The 24,890-nt window shown below is 44.9% G+C and overlaps 1 long non-coding RNA gene across 1 annotated transcript in view; it reads left to right on the plus strand.

The window, feature by feature from the left end:
- The first annotated feature begins 9,348 nt into the window (after positions 1 to 9,348).
- The window catches only part of LOC136012533 (uncharacterized), a 130,787-nt gene continuing 115,245 nt past the window's right edge, over positions 9,349 to 24,890 (plus strand). Inside the window, exon 1 of the long non-coding RNA XR_010611794.1 lies at positions 9,349 to 9,492. This is a non-coding gene — a long non-coding RNA (uncharacterized LOC136012533). The remainder of the gene's footprint in view (positions 9,493 to 24,890) is intronic.

The raw sequence follows: 24,890 nt of genomic DNA on the forward strand, positions 1-24,890 counted from the left end.
CTTGGTCTCAGGGAGCCCTAAATCAGGGCTTTGTAACAGAAAGCACATGTAGTATCCTACCGTGTGCTTCCTTTGGCCTCACACACCCTGTGGAAGGCCATAGAGAATCAAAAGGCCTTGTATTTTCCTACCTATTTACAGTAAAACATTAAAAATTAGGGAATAGGCTTAGAAGGAAATTGGTTTTACTTTGATTATATTCTGGTTCTCACCCCTATGACTTGCCTACTGGATCCATTTCCAGGTTGTTTCCCATAGTATGGGTTTGGGTTTTTTCCCCTCAATAAAAGAGGGATTTAGCTACAAGAGGAGGGAATTCTGAGCTCTTTGCTTCACTTACAGATTAATTCTGCCCCCAGTATCCCTACAAGTGAGTCATACACTCCATGGTCACAAATCCCTCAGTACGCAAAAGGAAATGGTAGTCCAATGGTTTCAAGCAAGTTTCTGCTTCTCTGAGCCACTGTGTGCTGCTTACTGCAGCACCATTAACATGGAGAGTCCTCTGCTGCGCTATGGACTGCAGTTCACTCCAGTAAGAAAATGGCTTGCATGTCTGTCCTGGATCCATTTGGGAGTCTTTTTATCTGGGAGGCAGCGGTTGCTAGAGTCACCTGCCACACTTCAAACCTTTAATGTCTATTTTTAATCTGGCAGGTCCTAACTAGGTTAGGTAGATTTGCCAGGTACAAAAGTGAGTACTGTATATTCTGCTGCCTGTAAAGGTATGCTTTTTCTAGTATGGCAGGTTTTGAACATAAGTAAAATTGGGCCAGAAAAGTACAGCTTCAGATCCCAGGCCAAAAGTGAAGGGCTGCTGGATGGATTTCTAACTACTTTTTCATGGTGTAGTGTGATCTCTGCAGGTGGAAGTTATTGGATTAACTTTGTGCTTCTGACTTTGTGGTATTTGGTACGTTTTAATTTCAAATTCTCTTTTTCTGGCACTCTTTCTTTCCTTTGGATGCATATGTGGCCTGCTCTCTGGTTTTCTTATTGACTCACACATTGCCCACTCTCCGACCCTCTAGCTTTGGTGCTCTATGTCATATCTCAGCTGCTGAGCGCGCACCAGGCAGGCCTCAAGGAGCAGTGCTATGCTGAATATTGCAAGCTCTCGGTGTAGCACTGTTGATTGCTGTCCTGTGTAAGCCAAATGCTGTGTCCAAATGCACTTGTTCTCTAATGTACAGACAGAAGTGACCCTTTTTCTTCTGAGCCGAAATAACATTTTGCATTGATCAAGTAATTTCCTTTTTCTAATTTCATGCTATCCCTGAAGCATCCCCTATTCACACGGCTCCTTGCCTGACCTTTTTCTCTGGGTTGGTGATGCATCTCTGACAGCGCTGCTACCTCTGTATTTGCTTGATGGCAAGCAAACCCCTCTGTTCCGGTCCTTCAGCATCCCGTGTTAGGTATGCCTTCTGTATGAGCCCAGGGCAGGAATCACTGTCACAGCATTCATAATGATTCGGTGAGATCTTCCTCACTAGGGTGAAGCTGCTTTGTGGAGCATGTCTGTTGGTCTGAAAAACACAGGTTTGAATGCCGGAGTGAACCCGCCACTGTGAGCTGGGCAGCACAGAGAAATTTATATGCCTGTAATTGTAGTATTTATGTAACACTATTGCTGTGTGTGCAGATAATGCCTTAACGCAGGGAGATGTGGTCAGGAAAGCAACTTTTCAGCATCAAGTGAGTGGCTCTCCCTTTGAGTCCCTGCTGTGTATGTGTGTGTAGGAGAGAACTGCTAATGCCTGTCCCAAAAGTATCAACAGGCTTTGACATGCAAATGGAATGCTAACGCTGCCAATAACTGTTGCCGGGAGTCCTTCTTCCCTGGCTGCTGTAGCAGCAGAATGCATGAACTTCAGAGCAATCCATTATGTGCTTTCCTGGTGATGCTAGAGTACAAAGGAAAGCAAGGCTTTGCCTGGGACCAGCCTGCTTGGTCCAGGTGTCAATCCCTCTAAGTGACTTGCAGGAGACGAAGTGGGAGCAAAAATGTGAGGGGATGGTGACCTGCCATGGGTCTGAGGGTGAGGGGATGGTCCCCTCTGCTCTGAGCACTGGGGAACCGGAGGGGCCAGAGTGGTCTGTCTGCCCCCTTGCCATACACGCCTGAGGAGAAAAAGCGGTGATATCAAGAACTTTAGCAAGCACAAGGGACCTTGATTTCGAGAAATCAGGGAAAAGAATATTTTCCAGCCCTTCCTAGCGAAGCTGGGCTGATGCTTTTGGCTGGTTTTGTTAGCTCCAGCCTGAGAGTGGGAAAGGGCTGAACTGTTTTCCAAGCTAACGGATCGGTTCAGGCCAAGTCCTGTAGGAAGAGCTGTGAGTTAGGAGTGCCGAGCTAAAATAAGAGTGCTAAGCTAAAATGTTTTGTCTTATTTCAACTGGCAAAGTCCAACCAGAGGAAGGCGATAGCTTCCAGCTGCGTTGATGAGGAGGAGCACAGAAGAAATGCTCAGTTGTCTTCTCTTCCACCTCCATGTAAAAGTAGCATTAGATGGAGCAGAACTGGGTTGCTCTGTAGCTCTCTTAATAGGGAAAGGGTTTGGCTTTTGCTGTGCTCCAGCCTGCACTCATTTTTGTGCAGGTAAGAAAGAGTTCAAGTGTTTTAATTTGTTGTCGGATTGCAGACACAAACTTGCACACTGTCTGATTAGGATGGAAAGCATATGGCTTTCAAGGGGCAAACCAGTGCAAGTGACTGTATGTTATGTAGCTGTAACTCATTATGGGAAAAAACCCCAGCCAACCAGTCAGCAGGGCTGTTAGCTGATACTAAACCGTATCTCATAATTGGACACGTTTCTTTTGTGTTGTATTTGCCTAGTAATGCAGATGACTGCATTTGGGTGTGATCAGAGACATTACTCAGAGTTTACACTGTAAATCACTGTACAGCATAAAGGCTCCTCAAGTCTGCTTCCTTTGCCTGGAGGTAGTAATGGTGACAAAGGATACCAAAACCCCATCCATTTGCTGGCAATGTTAGGGTTTTCTTTCTGCTCTTGGGAATTCATTCTAATGGCTGTGGCATCACTGGCGTTGAATGTCGCTCTTTGGGCATGCTGTTGATGTAGAAGCAGAAGCAGTAACACAGGGGCTTGATGGAATGGGGAGAGTAGGAAAAGATGACAAGGGAGCTGGGAAGAGTCAGGTGGGATAAAATGGCATCTTCTGATCACCCCGAAATGTGGCAGGTATCAGTGATCGCGGTAGTGGTAGGCAGCCGTGAGGGTTCTCAGTCTGGGTTTCTCAGCTAGTTGCTTACTTCAAATGGGCAGCTTCCAAAAGATGGCTGGAAATATATTCATGGGTAGGAATCAGCATTCAGCTGCGTAGTTATTCAGAGCTGAACTTCACAACAGCTGCAGTTATAATACTGTTTTTTGCAGCTCTAACACTTCCAAGATGTGGAAAATAAGATTCAGGATGAATTTTAAGAACGCAATCGAAATAACTGGTGTGGCAGATGTAGACTTAGGGTATTCTACACATTCTGAAGGATTTGTTTTTAATGTGAAGCATGTACCTTCACACTTTGTAACATGTGCTCTGATTCACTGACAGATTCGTTCTGCACAGTCCCTCCGGAATATTGGCACTCACGCCATCTATAAACAGGCAGTCAAGGTTTGTGTCTGTCAGGACTGTGCTTCATTCTATTTACCGCACGGTCTTTGGGGTGGGAAGGAAAGGAATTAATCAAAAGAAGCATGCAGTTCTCCCTGCCTCCTGCTCTTTATTTATGTTTGAACTTGAAAGCTTTCCGAGCTCTTAATTATTCCCAGAGTTCATTTTCCCCTCTTTTTCCCAATGCGGGATCAGCTGATCCAGCAGGTGAGGGGCAGGGCGATGAGCTGTTGGAGACAAAAGGCAGCTCAGGAGATCATCGCGGAGATAAGGAGCCCTTTGGTGATGGAGAGGAGGGAACTGGGTGCGCAGGGACTAAAAGGGTGAGGAGTATCTGGTTATCTGCGAACTGGGGGAGGAGGCTGGAACCGGGGGTACCAGGCTGGCTGGATGCCGGCATGAACAGGCACAGGGGTTCTAGGGGTCACAGAGGGGAAATGCGTGCCTTTTTGTACGTGCGATCGCTATACCTGAGTGGGCCGTGTGTATCTGCACCTGATTGCCTTCTGCCTGGCAAACGTCCTGGAGGCAGAAACCGCGGTGTGTGTGATGCACTAGCAGTGCTTCTGTGTGGGGTATTTCGTCTGTGCTAGCTTGTCCAAAAGAACCCCCGCCCCTTCACACAAGTGGCAGAAGATGGCATGGAAGCCTTGGATCAAGTGATTACACATACTAAAGGTAATCTGTAAACTCTTTCAGGGCCAGTGAGCTAACATGCATGGTTCATGACCACCGGCACAGAACAATACCAGCCACACAAGCAGACGTTTGCTTTGAGGATGGTCCAAATAATTGCCCACAGAAAGCTTGCAATAACCAAATTTCCCCTACAGAAAGCAATCTTTTCTCGGGAAAGAGCCTTTCAGCTGTAATTCACAATAAAACAAGTGGGATGACAACACAACAATAGAAACGTTAACGTTAGGAAAAGAAATGCCCCTTGCAATAACGGGTGGTTCACGGACCTATGCTCAGCAGCTGTCGAGTCGGAGAAAGGAAAGCTCACCCCCGTTTGCTGATGACTATTCATGATGTGCTGAAGCTTACTGTAAAACCAGAACTCGGGTGCCCCCCCGCACTGCCTCCCCGGCCATCCGTGCCGGCGCAGTGCCGGCAGCGGCCACGGCGCGGCGCTGTTGCCCCGCTCTGACGGCAGGCAGCGGGAGCCCCAGCGCTTCTCTTCCCTCCGCCGGGGGAGATGGGTCCGGCACCCCCTGCTCCCGCATCCCCGCAGGGTTGAAGCCGGCAGAGGCCGAAGGTGGGCGAGAAGGGATGCGGGGAGCTGCAGGGATCCTCTCCCCTCGCGGGTCCTGCAGACAGAAAGAGTATTTATTGCAATTAGCGCACAGACCAATAAATCGCACCTGCAGTGCGATTACAGCATTTGCCACCTATGCTTGTTGCTTAAGCGAGCTTCTATGCCCTAAATAAGAAGGGCAGGAAGGGGTAATGTGCGCATTAAATCCCTGTGTAAGGGCAGTTTCCCGTAAAGCCGCTTCCGGCTGCGTTGCTTGTCCCAGTTACAGCTGAAAGCATCCGAAGGCATGTGCGGCAGTGCCTCCTCCTGCCCCGCTGCAGCGCCGTCGGCCGAGCCACCACAGCCCCTGTGCCTTCTGGCAGCATCAGGACAACTCCCAGCAAGAGGGGACAGGCACCATGTGCCGTGGGGTGACAGCAGCAGCGCACAGTAACTGATGCTCTGACATCCTCCTATCCAGCACGGATCCTGTCACAGGATCACACTCGCACGACAGGCACCTTCCATGTGTTGGTGCTGATCCGCGCACAGCTCATCTCCAGGGACATCAGCAGAGAGCGGCTTGGCAGCGTGGCGCCTGATGATGCTCCTGCATGGTTCACAGAATGCGCTGGGCTATTTTAGCAGCCATCCACCTACTGCTGCTGCCGCCATCGCCTGAGCGTCTCAATCAGTGCTGTGTGCATGGCTCGGCTCCAGTGGGTGAAGCCTGCAGGAGCTAAGAAGTGTAGTTTCCCCTTCCTCACTCCACGTCAAAATAGGAAGCTGCTGTGATCCTTTAAGGAATGGATGGCTGAAACAGTAAGAATTACTGAGCAAAAAGCCAGGCAGTTTTGCCCTAAAATCTGGAGGCAAACTTAGGGATGAGGGTTTTGTGGGGTACAGCTGTGTGTGTGTTTTAAGGGAAGATGCACTGAAGAGGAGGCAGGAAAGCCGGTGCTGTTGCTAATGGTGTACTCCTAATGAAAATCAAGAGGGGATTTTTTGCTGCTGAGGTGACTGGGAAGGGCTTTGGCTCCACAGCAAAGTCACTGACTGCTCCTGTGTGATTCCTCCTGTGCTCGGAGACAAGCTGTGTGAAGACTTTCCCAATTCCATTGCCTGCTTCCCCTCCTGAGGGATGTTGTTGGCAAGGCTCCGAATCTGACTGATGGCTCCAGTTGAAAGGATAGCAGTACCCACACCGGTCATTTCCAATATCCCTGCTGAAACCCTGGCACTACAAAGCTTCATTCTTCTGCAGTGCTCACCCCATGCAAGGCTATTTGCAACTCAGCAAGTCTCGCTCAGGCCTGCTTTACATCCCTGCAGTAACTTCTGGTGCAGGGAAGGGCAACTGAGAAATTTAAGGCCAAAAAAACCCACCCAGTTTCACCCCTTGGCAGTTCATTTCAATGGGTAGCTGTTAAAAATGTACCTTGCTTCTCACTTCAAATCACCTGGATTTAGCTTCCAGCCGCTAACCTCTGATTATACATCCCCCTGCTAAGCCGAGTCACCCTTTGGTACCTGGCATTTGACAGCTCTTTATACACAGCAAAGTGACTGAGCGCTGTTTGCATTAGAAAGCCGTTGCTGGCCGAAACCTGGGACCAAAGTTTGTTTTCCTTCATGGAGAAACAATGTTCGTGCCGTTGGCGATCCTCATCCCACTGTAAAGCCCTCATCCTGCTCCTGCTGTGAAGATGACAGGCTCCAACCTGGGGCAAATCCATGGGAACAGCCGTTCGGAGGGCAGTGGCTCCAGCTTTCACACTGGAAAAGCAGCATTTGCTGGAGGGAGTGAGGAGCCTTTACCTTGGCTCCAGCCCACAGGCTTTCTTCAAAGCATTCCTTTCACATGGAAATCCCTGCCAAGTGAAGACTGTTAGCTCTGGCTGGCATGTCAGCCATGGCAAGAGGGACAAAGGGTTTGTATGGTTGGATATACGTGACACAAAGAAGAGGAAAGAGGTTTGTTTTGTGCTGGTTACTGTAAGCAGCGTGCAGGGAGTCTTTGTGTAAGGGGTGGGAGAAGGGGGAGGAAGTATAGGAAAAGAAAGCTAGATTTATTAACATTAATTCCAAATAATCAGTTTTCTGCGGAAGGCAGAACCACTAATCCCAAATTTCCCTGCCTCAGAGTCACCATTCCAGTCCCTTGCCTCCTCCATAAAGCCCCAGACGAGGAAGCACACCTGCATTAACTCTGCTTCATGTCATTCATTGGGCCGGTTTTACCCCAACACTTTCCTTGTCCCACCACCAGCAAAGCAGAAGTCATTCCTAACAGGACCATCGCACGTGGTTTTCCATCAGGACTACGCTGTGCAAACAAGGCCGATGCTGCTCTATCGTACGGCCCCTGCCTGCCCTGTGTGTGCCTTTGGAGACTTTGTCCAGCCACAAGACCCATGTGGAAGACCGGGAAGATCCCCGATGAGCTGTGTTGGTGCCAGGAGGCAGCAGGCTGCCTCCCTGTCGAACCCCCCCTATGGATCTGCGGGCTGCTGCGATGCCAGCAGAGCCAGCCACCCACTGCAGGAGTCACCTGGGAAGGCAGGGGACAAGAACAGCATCATGGGCTGGTGACTCTCAGTGTGGAACGCTTCCACAAGTGAGTGGGATTGGAGGAGAGGCTCAGAGTACATTGCCCTGCTGCCTGGCTAGAGCAGGTAGCAATGAATTTGCTAGGTTTCTTTTTTCCCTATTCCCCAATACCTCCGTTTTCCCTCCCCTTGTTCTGTGTGTGTCTGCGTAACATCTCCATGAGTTCCAAGATGTTTTCCTAAATGCTGTAATGCATGCAAAGCCTCATAGGAACAGCTACAGCTGCCTTTTGACACAAGATGGGAGCAGAGGAGAGGGGTGTAATCAGCCGGTATCATGGACCCCTGGGAGAATAGGAGGTTTCCTATGTCAAATTCCCATGTTATTCCTGGAAATCAAATCATCCTGAATCTGGTGAAAGAGAGTTAAAAACAGAATGGCCCCACTCAATCTCAACTTTGGGAAGACTCCTTTACCTCAAACCTGCACCCAGCATCAAAAGCTCGTAGTACAAGCAAATTCTCACCTTAGGTGTTTGCTCAGCCTGCAGGACCACACAGGAACCCTCAGATTTCCTTGGAATAGCCAAGTTATATTACAAGCAAAGAAACACAGTCTGTGCTGGACCCTATGTATGACCACAGTGCACGTGGAAGGGTGGAAACAGTGCAGCACGAAGGGGGAAACTAAGAGAGGTCCACTGCTGCATCCCCTCAGAGACACTGGGGGTCTGGCATCACCAGCTAAACCTTATTTCTCAATGGGTTTCTCTGTTGTACAGTCACTTCCATCAGGGTATCAGGCTTGAGCTGATGCAACAGAGGCTCCTTATCCTCTTGCTTTAAAAGCTTGATGACCCCTTCACTTTCTTGACTCTTAGAACCTTTCAAATGGTTACTTCAACATTAACGCTCAAATAAGTTATAGCACTTTGGTTTTGTGCATGTAATGCATTCAGATGAAACGATTCTTCTCTCTTCTTGACATTTGTACTGTTATTGTTTAAAAAGATGGCATACTGAACAAAAAAAACAAAGTCTCATTTTGAATCTTTGGCATTTATTTTACAATTTCCTTTTCTTTTTTCTTGAACACAAAGTGAATTTTATCCCCCTCTCACTACAAATCTGTGGATATCTGGAAACTGATAGAGAATGCAACCTGAGTTGTTGAATTTGCATGCATTTGACATGTCTGTCAGCATCAGCTTCTGGTCTGTGCTCCAGGCTCACATGGTGCTGCCTCTCCATGGGCAGCTTGCAGCAAGAGAACTTGCCACACCTGAAACCTTCTTGATTAGAAAAAACAAAGGTTAATGGGCACAGTTCTTCTTCTATCCTAATTCTTTCTTTTCCATAGCTCTCTGCTGTCCTCACTCTTAGGCAAACACACCTTACCCTATTTTCTGTCATTCGTATTTCTTTTACTCAGTGTTGCTCACCTCATCGTAAAGCCGCAAACACCTCTTTTGATACATCTCACTGTTCATTAGGCTATTTAGGCCTCTTCCAGCTGCTCCAGCTGGGGTTTTTAATTGGAACAAGGATGCCCGAGGGTGAAAAGAAGAAAAGAGAAGATGAGGGAGCGAGGAGGGGAGAAAGATGTGGTTTGAAAGGGCAGAATCAAATATTTCTTACAGCTGGGGGAGAAAGGAGCAGCCCTGCAAGCAAGCAAGAGCTGAGCAAGGAAGGGAAAGGAGGGAGCTAGGCGAGAGACAGGTGAAGCGAGTTTAAGAAACCCTGATTAGTTAATGTTTGTGAAGTGTTTCTGAGGGTGCAATGTTACATGTATATGCTAATCTACTAATTATTATTTTGTGGTGTGTCTTGGTTGATGCAATCATGTATGATTAATCACAGCTGACTTGTCAATAGCAGTGAATGATGGGAGTGTAATACAAAAATTAAGCAGCAGTTAAGGTCACGCTCCTTCTCTCTTCCAGAGTAGAAGGGGATTTTCTCAAGGCTTACTTTAAATGCTGTAGAAGATGCCCTGTTTGAGTGGAGCCAGCTCTTCCTCCAGCAGAAGGATCCTCCTGGTTGTACCCCAGCATGGATAAGGTTGGTGGAAGTGAGTGGGATGCTCTCATGAAGAGGGGTGGAAGGGTTATTTCTGTCATGTCTTATACCAATATCTGAAGGCAGGGATAAAGGCAGCAGAGTGAAGAATAGCTGTTCCCTGAAGCTTTGAGCAATGCTGTTCCATGGCACGTGTCTCACTTCAGGTGGTATAAAATCTCATCCCACAGGCTTTGTGTGAGCTGAATATGAATTGGGGGGAAAAGCAGCGGGGGGTAAGAGCGTTTCTGTGCGGCCCAATAGCCACCAACACAGTCTGTGTGAGCGGGCCACCTTGCATTGCTTCCTGCTCATTGGTTTTTCAGGTGCCTGGTGTGTCCGGTTACTAGAATTGATATGAGAACAGTAATGGCCAGGGAAAGAGGTTTTTGCTAGAGGAAGTCTGTTTGGTCATTTTTAGAGGTAGAAAGAAAGACCGATTAGAGCTTGTTTGTGGTGAGCTGCTGGAGTAAAATACACATAGCCCAACAAGTTGGTAACTGTACTGGATGGAGCAATGAAATTGCTCCTTGCTGACCTGGTCTTCATTGCCATGGTGGAAGCTTCTTTCAGAAGGGGCCTGACAATCAGTAGCTGCAGTAGCTTTTGTTCTCCCTCTGCCTACAGAAAAAAGGGAGCGGAATAGTAGCTGGAGGCACTGAGCTAAGATATTATGAAATGATTCATAAATCAGAAATGAAGCTTGGTCCTGAAGTCCTAATTCTGGTTTATTCTAAGGGCAAACTGTGGTGTTTTAAAGTGCTCTGAACTTGTGATGTCTGAGGACATGCTGTGAGAGATACCTGCCTTAGAGTGACGACAGTAAAGGCTGGTGTGGTGCTTTTGAACGCAATGAAGTTCTGGCTTCTCTGGCTAGCGGCTGCCAAGTTTTCTGCTGTTGTTATGGTATTGCTGAGGATGAAGCATTTTTGATTATGTGCTTTGTTTGGCAATGAACACGGCTTTCTGTTTGTTGGTGCTTTCACAGAGATGCTGACCTGTCTGGAAAACCTTAATGCCTCTTATGCGTGGTCTATGACAACTCCCTTCATAAAGTCTTGGCTCTCTTTTTCTGTCCCCTGCACCCATCCCTTAGTTTCTCTGCTCTCTTTGCAACTTCAATTATGAATGGTATTGCTCAACATCAACACAGTCTCCCTTCTAAATATAGAAAGACCAGTGAATAATTTGCTGTAAGAGAAAAGTGGGAGAAATCAGAGTTGCAACTTCCTTGTTAACAGGGTAGCTGGAAACCACGCTCCCCTTCATCCACTGCTCTCCCGTTTAAAGCACAAGCTGTGCCAACAGCAGCTGAAGCACACGTATCTTTGCAACAGATGAAATATAACTCCTTGTGCCTGAAAGTTGTACTATGTTCATCAGAGTAGAAGTTGCTCATGAGAGTTTTGGAGCCTTTCATCTCAGCTGGCTTCTGAGTGTTTTTACTGATAATATCATCTTAGCATCCTGGTGAATTTACTAGAGTAAGGTAGAAAGGAAGACAAGGGTGGCATACAAGCAGTAATGGGAAAACTGTCTTCTGCTTGTAGCAAACACAGATTTAAACAAGGACATTTATGTAGGTTCTGTTGTAAGGGTCTAAGTGGGACACTGGAGTTTGAAGATGTAATAGAGTAGCTGAGTAAGTGTAGAGGAAGGTGGTAATGACATGCAGCTTTATCAACACTTCAATGGTAACAAGGTAAGGGGGGGGGGAAATCCCCTTGCTATGTCTTTAACTTTCTATTAAGACTTTCTGCATGCTTGTAAATGCTTGTGATGCTAGTGGTACTGCTTCCTTGTGTGCTTCCAAGGAGCTGTGAAAGGGAGGTTGTGTGCTTTGAGTATAGTGGTGACTGAGGTTCTGCCCCTGCAGAAAACTTGCTTTTCCAAGGGAGAACCCTAAATACGTCAAAGCAAATCGATAAACTGTGGGGTTTGTACTTTTCAGACTTGCAGTGCTAATGGGAACTGGTGGAGCTGTTTCATCTTGGGTGGGTGGTGGTGGCGGCAAAGTTGACTGATTGACATAGCTTCCAGGGAGGGGAGATGGAGAATGAAATATTCCTCTTTAGAAACAGCGCACGCAGGACTCCTGAATGATGACCAGAGTAAGGACACTTGAGCCTCTTAATGCTTCTCACTGGAGAACAGTGCTGTGAGGAGTCAGACCGAAAGCCCCGGATAGCCTGTCATGCCAGAAAGCCTTGCCCTGCTGCAGTTCCTCTGCAAATGAAGAGCATCTGCAGGGAAACATTCATTGGTATCTTGCTGATTTTCCTAGCCGGGCACTGCAGAGGTGAGCCTTAGCTGTGAGTGTGTAGAATAAGCACCAGCTGAACTAAGCATCTTCATCTTTGGCTGTCTGAGGGGTTTCTCTAACTGGTGCAATGGCGATGCTTTCTTATGTTCTTGTCCCATTGAAGTGGTGACGTGATAAAATGCAAACACCACGTACCTGTACTATTCTTCTACTATGCAATGATGCAAAGATCTGCAAGTTTAATAGTGGGAGTTTGAGCTTTTGTTTTCTATGAGGAAAAAATATTACAAGGTCCCTGTCCTAGCTGATATTGATGGGAAGGCTGTGGAAAGTCATTGGGTTTCTATGGTTGGTACCCAAGCCTGAGATAGAAGAGGGCACTCTAATTGAAAATCACTGTTATTGTGTTTGAAAGAAAGTGGGGTTTTTTACCTCCATAGAAAAGACAATATAGGGCAAGGAGGAAGGACACAGGGCTGGTGGGAAACAGGGAACCTTTCTGCACTGATGCCCAAACATGTGCATTAATGTGAGGTGGAGTACAGGAGTTTAGCCTAAGCAATCTATCAGGTAAACCTTTGGGATGAGCCTGCTGCTGGAAAAACAAATTGCTGCAGGTAGCCCAGGCGTCATGGTGATCTGGCTCACAAGTTACTTGGCCTACATAATATGACCTATATAATAAAAACTAAACCAAGTTAATTATGTACACTTGTACATATAATGTGGAAAACCAGATTTTTCTTCAACAAATTTTATTTGTCTGTAAAACCTGTAGTGTCTGTTAAGTGTCTGTAGTGTCTGTAGTTCTGTTAAGATTATTTTGGGGAAGGGAGAAAATCTTAGAGGAGCAACTTAAAACCCAAAAAGTAAGAGTTCAGATGGCATTCACTGTTACAGTAAACACACTGATTTAAGGTTGATTAAAGGATGATGTGCTCTATTCCAATACATAAAGCTTCATTCTCTTTGCTTAGTGCATCTTCTCTGTTCCTGGCTGGGCTCTTTGCTTGGGGAGGCTGGGGCCAAAGGGCCAGGGTCTGATGTGCTGAGGTTGCTTGTATCAGGTCCTGGAGCTGAAGTCTGGCTGACTTCTGACCTTAAGCAGCTCCTTCAAGCCTCTTCTAGTGAGGACTTAACTGAGAAGCTTTGAGATAAGGTGAAAGGTTGATGTTGGCTATGTGCTGAAGAATGTGCAGCTTATTTCCTCTGACCCTCCTCCTGTCCCTTCTCTCACTATTTCGTATGAAAGCTAAATACTGAGATAACAGCAAAATCTGTAACATTTGACTTTGGATACCGTGCTTGGGGATAGCACCTTGTGACTTTCTTTTTGTGGTCTTTAGAAAATCGCTCTCATCTCCATCCCAAAATACGTATTAATGAGTAGAAATACTCATCCCGATTAATTCCTAACAAGGAAACGAATGCCATCAGTTTGTCCACCTGAAAGTACTCACACATGCATCTTTAACCCTTGCTTTACTTTTCCATGAGATTTCAGGGGAAATATTATTTAGAACGAGTTTGGTTGAGGTTTCGTCTTTTTTGGGGGGGTTTGGTTTTGTTTTACAGAAATCTTTCAGGTTTTTCCTTGTAAACACTTTTATGTTTGAGCACTTAAAAATTTGGGGAGGAGTACAAGAAGGCAGACGGGAAATTGATAGACTTCTTGTGAGTTTCATGGCTATCTTAGTCGGTACCAGGATTTCATCTCAAACAAGCATTGAGGTTTTTCCTCCTATCCCCACTGATTCTTCCCTAGCTTTAAAATGGGCTGAGTTTCCTCTTGGGTTTTAAGTTTGTCCTTGTGACAAGCCACTGAGGGAAGAAGGGAGCAGAATAATTTTGGTTTTAGTGGCAATTTAACAATTTCAGGATCAAAAAACAGTAGCTGGACATCAGTGACCTGTTCCTTTTTCTCCAGCATTTCACAGGGGAATATCTGTGGAATGCTCTTTTTCCCTATGAAAAAAACACTTTAAACCCAATTTAGACATCTTTTTTATTGCCTGTAAGTGATCCAAGGAGCTGATCTTCTGTCTGTCTGTGCTGCCAATCAACCTTAGTCAGCTCAGGTGTGTGCTTTCACTCATTCCAGGTGATTTGTTTAGTCTGCCTTCTAACTCATTTTGTTTCCTCCACACAGGACAGCAAAAATGCCAGTGTGTCCCAACACAATTGGGCTGGTGCAGCATAAATGAAACAGCACCAGGAATTGCCACTTCTGAAGCGTTTAGTGGATTACCCGGATTCATTCCTTCAGCTTAACGTTTTGCTGTGCATTTGATGTACTTACTCTAGATTCAGCAGTAACAGGTCTATGAGCTGGCTTCTTGTTTCTTAAAGCATTGTTTGGATGATGCAGCCTCAGGCCTCTTCCAAAGCCTTGTTGCAGGATTAGAGAGGTTTGATTTTTGCAGTAGTAAATAGATTTTGGATTTGATCTGCATAGATTTCTGATACAGATAGATTTCTGGGACCAATAAATAATGCTTAGAGACAAATGTCTAGGCAAACTTCAGGAACTTGGAATGTGTTTTAACAGCTCATGGATATGAATGTTCAGCTGCTCATCAATAATTTTGCATGATTTACTGGCACATAATTACTTCTAACTCTTGTATGTGACTCACTCCTAAACCATCTCTGATACTCCATCTTGTATGGAGTATGTTGTATCTATCTTGTATGTTTGACTATTTATCTTGTGGCTGTATTGCAGTGATAGCTCCTGTGTGATTTGCTGCCTGCCTTCACCTTTAGACACAGGCCATGGAATAGAGCACAAAAGAAAAATGCTAACTCGCCTTCAGTTTCATAATGATACGACTTTTGGACCCTTCTGGTATTTAACATCTGTTTTTTCCCCATGTTTCTTGAGTGTGAAAGCTATTTTCTTCAGGAGGGAGGGGAAATCTTGGAATTAAGACCAAGAAACCCTCCAAATTTTTATGTATCAAATGCTAAAAAATTACAGAATTGGTAAAAGATAAAATCAATCTTTGACTCAAAATGTGTGTCATGCACTGGCTAAGTCACCAAAGCATCATCTAGCGATGCTAAATGACAGTACTCAAGATTAGTCAGTGTGGATTTGGTCACGAAGCTGTTGTTATATTAAAGGGTGCATAATGTCATTGCTGTTTTGCACTGTGGTAGTTAGCACTATGAAAAGTAGGCAGGATGTCTGTGGATGTGAGTGATAGCTCACTAAGCTTTTGTATATCTTGCTTAAATTCAGTGCTTTCTTGTACAGTAGACTTCAGTGTTGGCTGCAGAGGGATGTGAGCCACTGAGGTTTTTATTTGGAGAACGAGAAGAGCATTATTGGCAATTTTTGTTCGGGAATTGCAAAAAGATATATCAGGAATTGCGTAAAAATGCCAGTAATTTGGAAAAGCACGGGCGTCTTGTGACTTCTGAGCTATCAAATTATATCTGAAAAGATGTAAGCCCCAAAGCATAATATTCAAAAAGGGGATTTGCCTAAGGGGAACAACAGCCACAGAAAAATCATGCTCTGCCACACGTTAGATAAGAAGCAAATGCTGAAGAGAGATCTCATCATTATTCTCTCTTCTAAAAGAGGAGAAAATTGAGGGACAGCAGCCTTGATCTTATTGAGAAGAAGATTGAAGTGAAAGACAAGGTTGGTTGTTCTCGCTTCAGAAGGGCCTGAAAGCTGAAATTGCAAAATCAATTGACTATCGTTACTGTAACAATTAAACTGACGTGATGAAAAGATGGAGGAGGAGGATGGATCAGATAATCCACCCCCACAAAATATCTGTGTGTGCAGGTGGCAAGTGTTGGAGCTGCCAAAGGGTAGAGCTGCCACGACTGTCTCTCCTCTAACGTGACAGGCAGCTGCCTCCTCCCCTTTCCCCATCTCCTCCCCAGGTCCATGCTGGCTTCTCGGAACACCTCCGCTCCGCTTGGCAGGATTTCCTCCTGTGGCAATTTGTGTTGGGTTTTCCACCCCCCTCAGTCCTGTTTGTTGGGTGTACCTCAAACCCGAGTGTTTTCACTGGTTTCGGCTGCCATACTGCTTGTGTTTGTACAATATAATAAGACATCTGCTGCCCACCAGCACTCATCTGCGCCCCAGCGGAGCGCTGCCGTTGACTGCTATCCTATTTATATTAATTGAACATGCTGTATTCTGCATACGCCACTGATTACCCTCATTTATTTCATCTCCTAAAGACCCAAGGATTTCTGCTGCTCGCCCTTGCAGCATTGTTTTACTCATTTGGCTCCAATTAGCCTCGGCTAATGAAAATACATTATACTGAACCTCTTGTTACCCGTTGCTGTTTCTAATGACATAATTTGTGAGTTTTGAGCCTTTTCAAGTCGAGACATTTGGAATTACGTTACAGTTTCTTCGGTGGGGTGGAGAAATATTAATTGCAGGCATCTGGGCTCCTTCCTTTAAAGAAGACTGGTGATTTTTACTTAACTAATAAATGTTGACATAATCAGGGAGCTATCAGCACCATATGTTGGCCTTTTGTGAGATGCAGATCTTATCCCTGCCCGGCTGGGTAAGGAAATGCTTCAGTGTTAGCACTATATCTTGGTATATTTTTAAAGCATCACTCAGCACAGGCAGATTGCTGTGAGAAAAGAGGAAGCCTATTTTTAAAAGCAGGTGGGCTGTTTTCCCAGCCATTCAGGTGAGGTTATCTTTAATGATGAACAGATGCCAAAAGCTGCCTATGCTACTGTGCTTATCTAGCGTGGTATTTGCAAAGCCCCTTTTTGTTAGCAGAGCCCTGCCCTGGGGACTTCTATGGTGGGGGTGGAGGGGATCCAGATAGAGCACTCGGCCTTCTGTTCGCTGGGGGTGCGCTTGTCTCTTCTGCCTCCCTTCCCCTTTCAGGAACGTCGTGTGCAAACATTGGGCCCCAAGGATGCTGTTGCAGTTAATGAGATTTGAGGGTCAAATCTGAAGGAGAGGTGTGCTTCTGCCCTTCAGGAAGGGATTGATGCAACTCTCTTGCCCGACCATGCTGTGGAATTGAATAAGGAGGTTTTGTTAATTCAGGAAAAAGTACCAAGATAAAAATATATTTCATAGATGTGACATGTACTGCCAAAAGGCAACAAATAACAATAATACTGCAGTGTGTCTAGCCCAAGGTAGGTTTTGGCACGGTATGCTTCAGCACTGAAAGCTATACATATCCTCCTTCCTAGCGTCTTTGTTACCTGTTGACTGACTTTATCTTGGATGAGGAAGCTTCAACAAGGCCTCCCTCCATCTTTACTCTTCGGTTTGGAATCCCTTGGGTTTTCTGAACACATTTTATGGCCTCCTTTTGGAGAGAAAGTGGGACGTGATCCGAGGGCAGTTGGGTGGATAAGGCTGCTATACCTCAAGGAAATTTTCCACCGTCAGTCTTCAAAGTGTGTAGAAAAGGAGGTTGTTTAATACGTAAGTAGCTGTTAAGAAGGAAGGGCGGACTCAAGTGAGGGAATGTATGGGGAGACATTATAAGCTGTGGCATGATTTAAGTGACTGCCTGGTAGAGTTACACATAGACCTCTTTGTTTAAGGCAGCAGTTGGCCGCCTGACAAGGACTGGGTGGATCAATTCTTCTCCATTAATCACCCCACTTTCCTTAGCATCGGTGCTGCTCTGGGCCGGGGCTGTACTGCCACCGGGAAGGATCGGTTTCCCCCAGTGTAAGGTGTCCTGTTTCCCCCATTAATACGATCAATCAATCCTCCCTGGCTCTATGGGCATGAGGGAGCTGTGCAGGGTGGCAATGGCTGAGTCCTCCAGCTGAGCAGTCCTCTATAAAGCAGCCCAAGGCTCAGTGGCAGCACCTTGTCCTTGCCTCAAGTAGCCTACAGCTGGCAGGGCTTCAAGGGGAATGCTGACATGCTGGGAAGGACAAGCAGTGCTGCTGGAGCAAGTGCTAAGGTTCATGATGACAAGAACGACTGCCTTCTTGGCACCATCCTTGGTTTCAGATGCTTGCATCTTCTTGCTGAATTTATTGCAATAGGTTTTATGGAACAGCGAAGGCTAACGCTTTGCCCTTGACTCCCTTTAAATTGCTGTGGGTGCTCAGTAGAGGTAAGAGGGGTTGCTTCTGCTTGTATCTTTCTTCTGGTTTTGTACCAGCAAAACCAACACTTAGGAAGCTGTTATTTTGATATAGTCCAAACTCATATAAGAAGATGTGTTTACTTGATTTGTTGGTTAATATTCTTATTTCTTGCCTGAAGTCAACATGGTAGCTGACATGTCAAGAAGACAAGCTGCAGAGCTGGCTGGGAACATCAGGTTTCTTATGAGACGGTGACCCTCCAGTAGTTAGTCCCTTTTTTTGCATTAACTGCTGGTACTTCCTCCACATGCATCAAAAATCCAGGGAAATTCAAGTATCCCTGGAGGTAATGAAATAGCAGCATTTCTCAGTGGATAACAGGGCTGGTTACGGAACAATCCTCACTCTAATCCCTTCTATGCAGCATGCATTGTCTGCTCAAAATTAACTGCCAAAGAGAATTGAGTGATGTAAAAGTAACTTTTCACCTAAAGAAGCTCTTAGGAGGAAGAAGCAGAAGCTTCATATAAATACAGCATTAAAATGTTGAGCACGACGACAGCACCCATAGCTTTGTTAGGTTTTTGCTGTCCTGCGAATTATTAGTCTTTCACTATCCTGCAAATTAATTTGGTATGCAATCTGCATTTCGTTAATATTCAGACAATACATGCTCAGTGAGAGCTTAGACTTGCAATCTGCACAGCCCTTCGGCTCCTGCCCTGGGTAACCACGACTTACTGCTTTCCCCCTTGAGCTAGTACTAAACAGACTGCTACAACTGCTGTGTTAAAAAGGCTGCTGAACTCCTCCAATCCCTGCTTCCACCCTTAGCTACTGAGCAGAACCCAGGAGCAGAGTGCAGGGAGCTCCCCTCCAGCTTCTCTCTCTGCCAGCGTGCAGGGGACACCCTGACCTGTCCTGGTCTGTGGTGGCTCTGACTTCAATTATGTCACTTTGTGAGCAGCCATCTCCATCAGTTTTATTGTGCATTTAAGTGTGTGCTTGAGGAAAATGCCCAGAGTGTGTTCCTGCATGTTGATGTCTGCTTTTGTCTGATGCTGGTCACAGAACACCCTTGAGCTCCTTGCTCTAATGAGCTAACCTGTGCTTTTCTCAGGGTTAGAGGAAGGAGCAAAGTCGCTCATCCTTTCTGGCATTGTGATGGGCCAGTGGTGTGAGGGGGTATTGGTAAATCTGGTCATCTTTTGTGGCTGGGGTTGCCCCTTGGCCGAGGTGCATTGATGTCTCTCAGCAGGGGTCTTGGGGACCAGGTTTGAGGATGAGGACATGCTGGGGTGTGTGTGTGTATGCAGAGTGTGTCATCTCTGTGGCAGGTCTGGCTTTGGAGCTGGGAATGGTTTTTGCTCTTCAGGGTGTGCTGGGGGGGGGAGGTTGCGGGCTGGTAAGTGGCTGTAGCCATGTGAAGGAGGGAGGAAAAGGAGAAGGTGGTTGAGGTGCCACTGGAGGAGACTTGGCACATGAAGGGGGGCATGGAGCCAGAAGGGCTTGTTCTCCTCTGCTGACAGCTTGACTCTGAGCACGTGGAGTGAGAAATGTACTTGAAAAATGACTTTTAAAATGAGAAAAGTCATTTAAATAAGAAAGCAGTGTGTGACTGCTCTTTTTATTACAGTATGACATGGACATTATGATACAACCACCCTCTGTTGTGTCCACAGCACCATGACCCAGTTTCTTCTTGACCACCCCCTTCTTTTATAAAGGGGATAGACATGGTGCTAGAGTATAAGAGGAGAACAGGAATCATTAGGCAGATTTCCGTCTTCAGTTAATGTATATTGTATCTTTAAATAAATCCGTGCTGCCACAGAGTGGAAGCTAAGTGGGGCTAGAGAAAAAGAACCTGTAAGAGGACAGGCTTATTGATCATGTAATGAAGAGTCTTGCGTTAATCTTGCTGAGGCAATATCTGAAGACTTACGGCATTTGGCTTGAGGTGAAAGACATGTGCGTGTAAATTCATGTGTCTGGGAATTGTTCTGCCTATGTTTTGATGTGCTGGCTGAAACATTATGGCCAAGTTAATCCAAACTGACTGCATTGGTTTGCCTTCTCAAATCCCACCGCCCATTTTTGCGACCAACAGGAGATTCTTCTTGGGGATGTTCGGTTGTCCCTTTTTGACAAGAAAAGAGCACGGGAAATGACTATCCTAACTCTGGATAAGGTGGCTGAAGAACGAGGTTTAAAGTGAACCTGAATAAAAGGCATAACCAGCTGCGGAAGCTGTTGCTGGTGAACCCTGGAGCCTATATGTTGATGACAGCGTGTCTGTGCATCTGGGCCAAGATCTGATCTCTGTGCAATATCCCACACAACAGCTGGTAATTCTAAGTGCAAATCTAGGGCTGTCTTCTCTGCTCTTATTAGGGTTGATGGCAAAATCCTTTCTATATTAATTAGCTGGAAACACATCCAGAGTAACTGGAGGGAAATCTAGGAGTTTATCTGCTTACTTGAGCCTCAAATCTGGCCTAATGGCCTTTGTTTGAGTGGAATGGAGTAATGTCACCCGTAAGTTTCAGTGCAAATGTCCTGGGGTTGCCTCCTTGATTAGATGTTGCATTACCCCTTCCTATTTTTAACTGAGGGTCAGTCTCTCCGCTCACTCTTTACATTCTTCAGTGCGGGGATAAAGAAGTTCTGAAGAGTTTCTTTTTCAGAGGTTTAGTGTCACTGTTCCTGCTGAATTGATAATCTTAATGGGATATGGTTGGAATGGTTCCAAATTCTAATTTTGGAAATTGAATTGTTTTAGTGATTAAACAAAGTAACTGAGGGCATCACCCTATTAAATAAGATATTCCATGCATGTGATTAATTGTAATCTCAATATAAATCCTTTTGATTTAGAGATTAATGTTGATTCTTTGCTTCAAATTTACTGTCCATTTGTTTTCTTAATTAAAATTAAAGGTAGAAGACAGATAGCAGAGGAACCTCTTCAGGATGTTGATGGTCACTTTGTTAAATAGAACATTTTTCATTAGGTGGCTCTGAAGTAATAGGCTTGGTGTAACTATATTAACCCTCAGACAATAGAGGATAGATAGTATGGGTTTTCTCTTACTGGCTAAGCTTGTCATGCTTCAGATCACTTAAAAAATATTGGTAGCTGATCTTCTAGCTTGAATGCAGTCTTTTTTTTTTCTTTTCTTTTTTTTTTTTTTTTCCAAAACTAAAAGGTAGCATTTGAAAAATAGCTTCCTGCTTTTTAGAGAGGAAATTTCTCCATAGGGCTTCTTGGAGAGTATGTATTTCAAATTATAGCACGTTACCAAGGCCAAATAAAATACCGTATGGGGGTAGAGGGAACGTCTCCTATTCCCCATCACTTACTTTGACATGGGGCACCTATGGCTGGTCTTGGTCCAAATGGATCCAATATCATATCAAGTTTAATGAATGCTTATCTTTTCATTACTCAGCTGTTAACCTAAATCGACTGGAGTGCGTTAATGCACTGTGTTATCTCTGAGTACGAAAGCCAGAAACAGTACAAGGGTACTATTAATGCAGTACTTGTGCTTCCATTATACGTTAAGCAAAATGTTGCCTCAGTGTACATGCAATACTTCATAACACACAAAGAAGTCATAGAAAGGGTTTGTCATCCTCGTGCAGAGAAAATATCGAACAGGTAACTTAACATTATAAGCTTTTCAGCACAAGGACATTAGGCTTTTTGTGCAAATGCATCTTGCTGATAAAGGTGCAAAGCTGCTTTGTATTAATGAGGTGTGTCGTGATGTAACACAATGATCTTAATTCATCTTCATAAGAACGCAAGTTATTGCGACAGCGAAGCATTATTGAAAATCATTTGAGATCAAATAACGACAAGCAATTCCCATATGTCAGCACACTCATGCCTAACTGTGGCTTGCAGCCACAATATCTCGTGCTCGATTTCTGGGACATCTTGTGATAGAATGATTGAACTACAAAAATGGAGGGAACCTGAATAAAAAGTAGTCCACTAGAGTGCAATCAAGCCTACGGAAGGCATCTGTGATGGGTGTCTGACTAATGTGACCTTTACCTGTTTCTTGGTGGCTTTCTTGTTTGGTTTGTTTTACAGGTGTTCCTTCCTAAGATCTGGCTTTTATGTCTTTTGATGCAAAGAAAGCTTTTCTGCCCCTGAACGTGTAGACCACATGCCCTGCAGCCAAGTAGAAATCATCTGGCTAATGTCTACAGCCTCTTGCATTGTGCCAAAATCCTTTGGTCTGCCGTCTACTGCTGTAGAGGCGATACTGATGAGAGATCCTCTCCTTGCATAACTATTAGTGACCAGATGGTGTCAAACCATTTTGCAGTTGTAAGCTTTTAAAGCTGGTGTGTGTGTGTTACAATGGTTTATTCTTTTTGTTAAGAAAAAGAAATGTGGAGAAAGTATGAAGAGCCTATAGTCACCATTTCAATAATAGTTACCATTTCAATAATAACAGTTAAAAATGCAGAATATATTAAACTGGGACTGGTTAAAAAATCAGTTTGGATGTACTCCTGGCATTACATATGCAGGTAACATGGTTAAACACTCTTCAAGCATCAACTCAGTCCAATGTTTTCTATCTATTATGGTGAAAGTATACTTCTCCTATGAAAACTGGTTTAAGTTAATGCTTTCAAACAAGAAATAAGGGGAAATCCTCTATTATTCTTATTTGCCAGAGAGCTCGATGTGTGTGTTGAAGGTGCATTTTCCGAAATCCTCTCATAATGTTCATTGGACATTCAATGCATTTAGTATAACAACACGCAACTGCATCAGTGAGATTCAAGATTAAAAGCAGCTTCTACTGACTCAGAATATACTTTCTCATGTGTCCCATGTGACCATAATTTTTTCTCAAGATCTGTTACTGGTTGTAGTTTACCTCCCAACATGTTTAGAATTGCCTTTGTTTTCCAGATGTGCGTGCACTGTGTGGTTATGAGGCAAGTAGGGGTTGGGCTCCAGTCCTGAGTGCTGCCAGGACGCTTTATTGGGTCCTTTTCAGTTGTGCAAACACAGCTGGATTAGAGATGACAGTTAAATGTTTCCTCTCTGTGATTTGGTTTCCCAGAGAAGTCAAAGATAATGATAGGGGAACGCTGTCCTAATTTAGGTTTTATTGGAGCAAACCTACCACTTCCTAACCACTTCAGAAAGAGATGTGCACTCTTGCAGGTCCAAGCAGCATGAAATTTCCTAATTATCCCGTGTCAATGGAGAATTTCCCATGGAGAACAAGTAGACACTGGAGGACTGCAGAGAAATACCTGTCTATTTATCCTTTCAAAGGCCTTGTATAGGAGGGAAAGGAGGAGAGAGGGAGTAAAGACTGGAAATCAGGCTTCTATCCAATTGTCACAATTAATTTAGGAATGTAATTTCTGCAAAGCTCTCCAGCTTTGTAGCAGCTAGACCATACCAGATGATCCGGTTGCATTTCATCACAGGGACATACCCCCCTTACAGGCCAGAGGTTGGTCTGCCTATGGTAACCTGCTCCCATGGCTCACATCAGGTGTTGGGTACTGAGTCCCAGGTTTGATAGGGCTAGGGTAGGTCTTGCAGTGGCATTAGGCTGGGCAATTCACTGTCCCCAGATGCCAGCGGTTGGTACTGTCCTCAGAACAAGTTAGTGCTGGGTTTGCCTCTCTCCAGCCCTCTGGTCTCTCTGTGTGCCCTGTTGGCTTGTAAGAGTGCTCCCATCTGCTCTGGTGATTGCTTCCTGAAGCTTCTGACTTCTTCCAGGGTGATGTTGTTCGTATCCGACAGCTTGTGTGAAACTCTCCTCTCCATATCCGCAGTCTGCTCTCCCTTTAGTTACCCCATGAGGCTGAGGATGCTTCCCTTTTTGGTGAAGCCTGTGGCAGAAGGGAGTAAATGCTTTATCGTCTTCTTTTTAGGAAGAAAGTCTTGCTTTCCTTTGTTTCCCCTTATCATATGCAAACCAAGTTGGTCTTGATGCCTTTTGTCCCTTTCTAGCTAGCTTTGTGTCTTGTCTTTAATGTACTTTGATTAATGTTGGTTCTTTTTTATGCCTCAGTCATGTATACTTGGTTTTGTCATAAGATTTATGTTTCTTTCTGTTTTCAAGTGCCTCTTTTTGGCACAGCCTCGATGGTCTTGCTATGCATTCTGTTCCTCAGAAAAGCTGTTTTGCCTAAAATAATTGTGTATGTATACGCATACTTCTCTTTTTTGATTGCTTTAATCCAGGGCGTTATTTATTACCCACATATGTCAAATTCCCAATTGGTGCTCTCCTGTTAGTCAGGGCTGGAGCTGAAAGATTTTCTCTCTAATACTTCTTCTGCATCTTGTTTTGGGAGGGTGGGGGGGTAAAAGTTGGGGGTGGAGGGGAAAGGTTATCCAGCTGAAAGTTTATCCCATTGGATTCCAATTTGTCAATGTGGCACTCTGCTGCTTTACTAACATAACTAGCTGAAGTTCTCTGCCTTATGTGTCGGGGAACGATGGCTTCTTTCCTAGTGTGTTTTGATCTAGCCATGGTAAGACTCCTCTAATGACATCCCTTGTTAATATTTCTTTTTTTCTTTTTTACTTCACTTCAGTTTGTATATATGCTCTGGAATTTCAATTCCTCCTTCTTCTCCTATAAAGTAAGTTATGCTCAGCTGTACAGGATTTGCCCCAGAACATCTCTTCTAGTACTGGTTCAAATATTAGAGGTTCTAATCCTTCCCTTTCTCTTTTCCATGCTCCTAGGGTTACTATATATACATCTAAGTAAGTTTCTCAAAGTGTCTCACTGCTGCTTCTTCTGATAGACTCTATTACAGTTTCTTATCACTTCTCCAGATTTCAGCCCTCTGGGCCAGATCGTTGCTTTTAGAACATGAGAATTTTGTTATCCACTGCTATTCAATCTGGCTTAAAATCTTTCCCACTTGATAGGCAAGCTGATACTTCCTACCCTGCTCTTCTTATCTCTGTTCAGAGACACTTCTTCGTGGGATAACATCCCCTAGTTAAAGAAGCCAAAGATGTCTTGCTGGTGCCATCTGTACAGCTATGCGCTTGTTTCTTAGA

Source organism: Lathamus discolor, chromosome 4 (assembly GCF_037157495.1).
Source record: "Lathamus discolor isolate bLatDis1 chromosome 4, bLatDis1.hap1, whole genome shotgun sequence".
Classification (NCBI taxonomy): domain Eukaryota; kingdom Metazoa; phylum Chordata; class Aves; order Psittaciformes; family Psittacidae; genus Lathamus; species Lathamus discolor.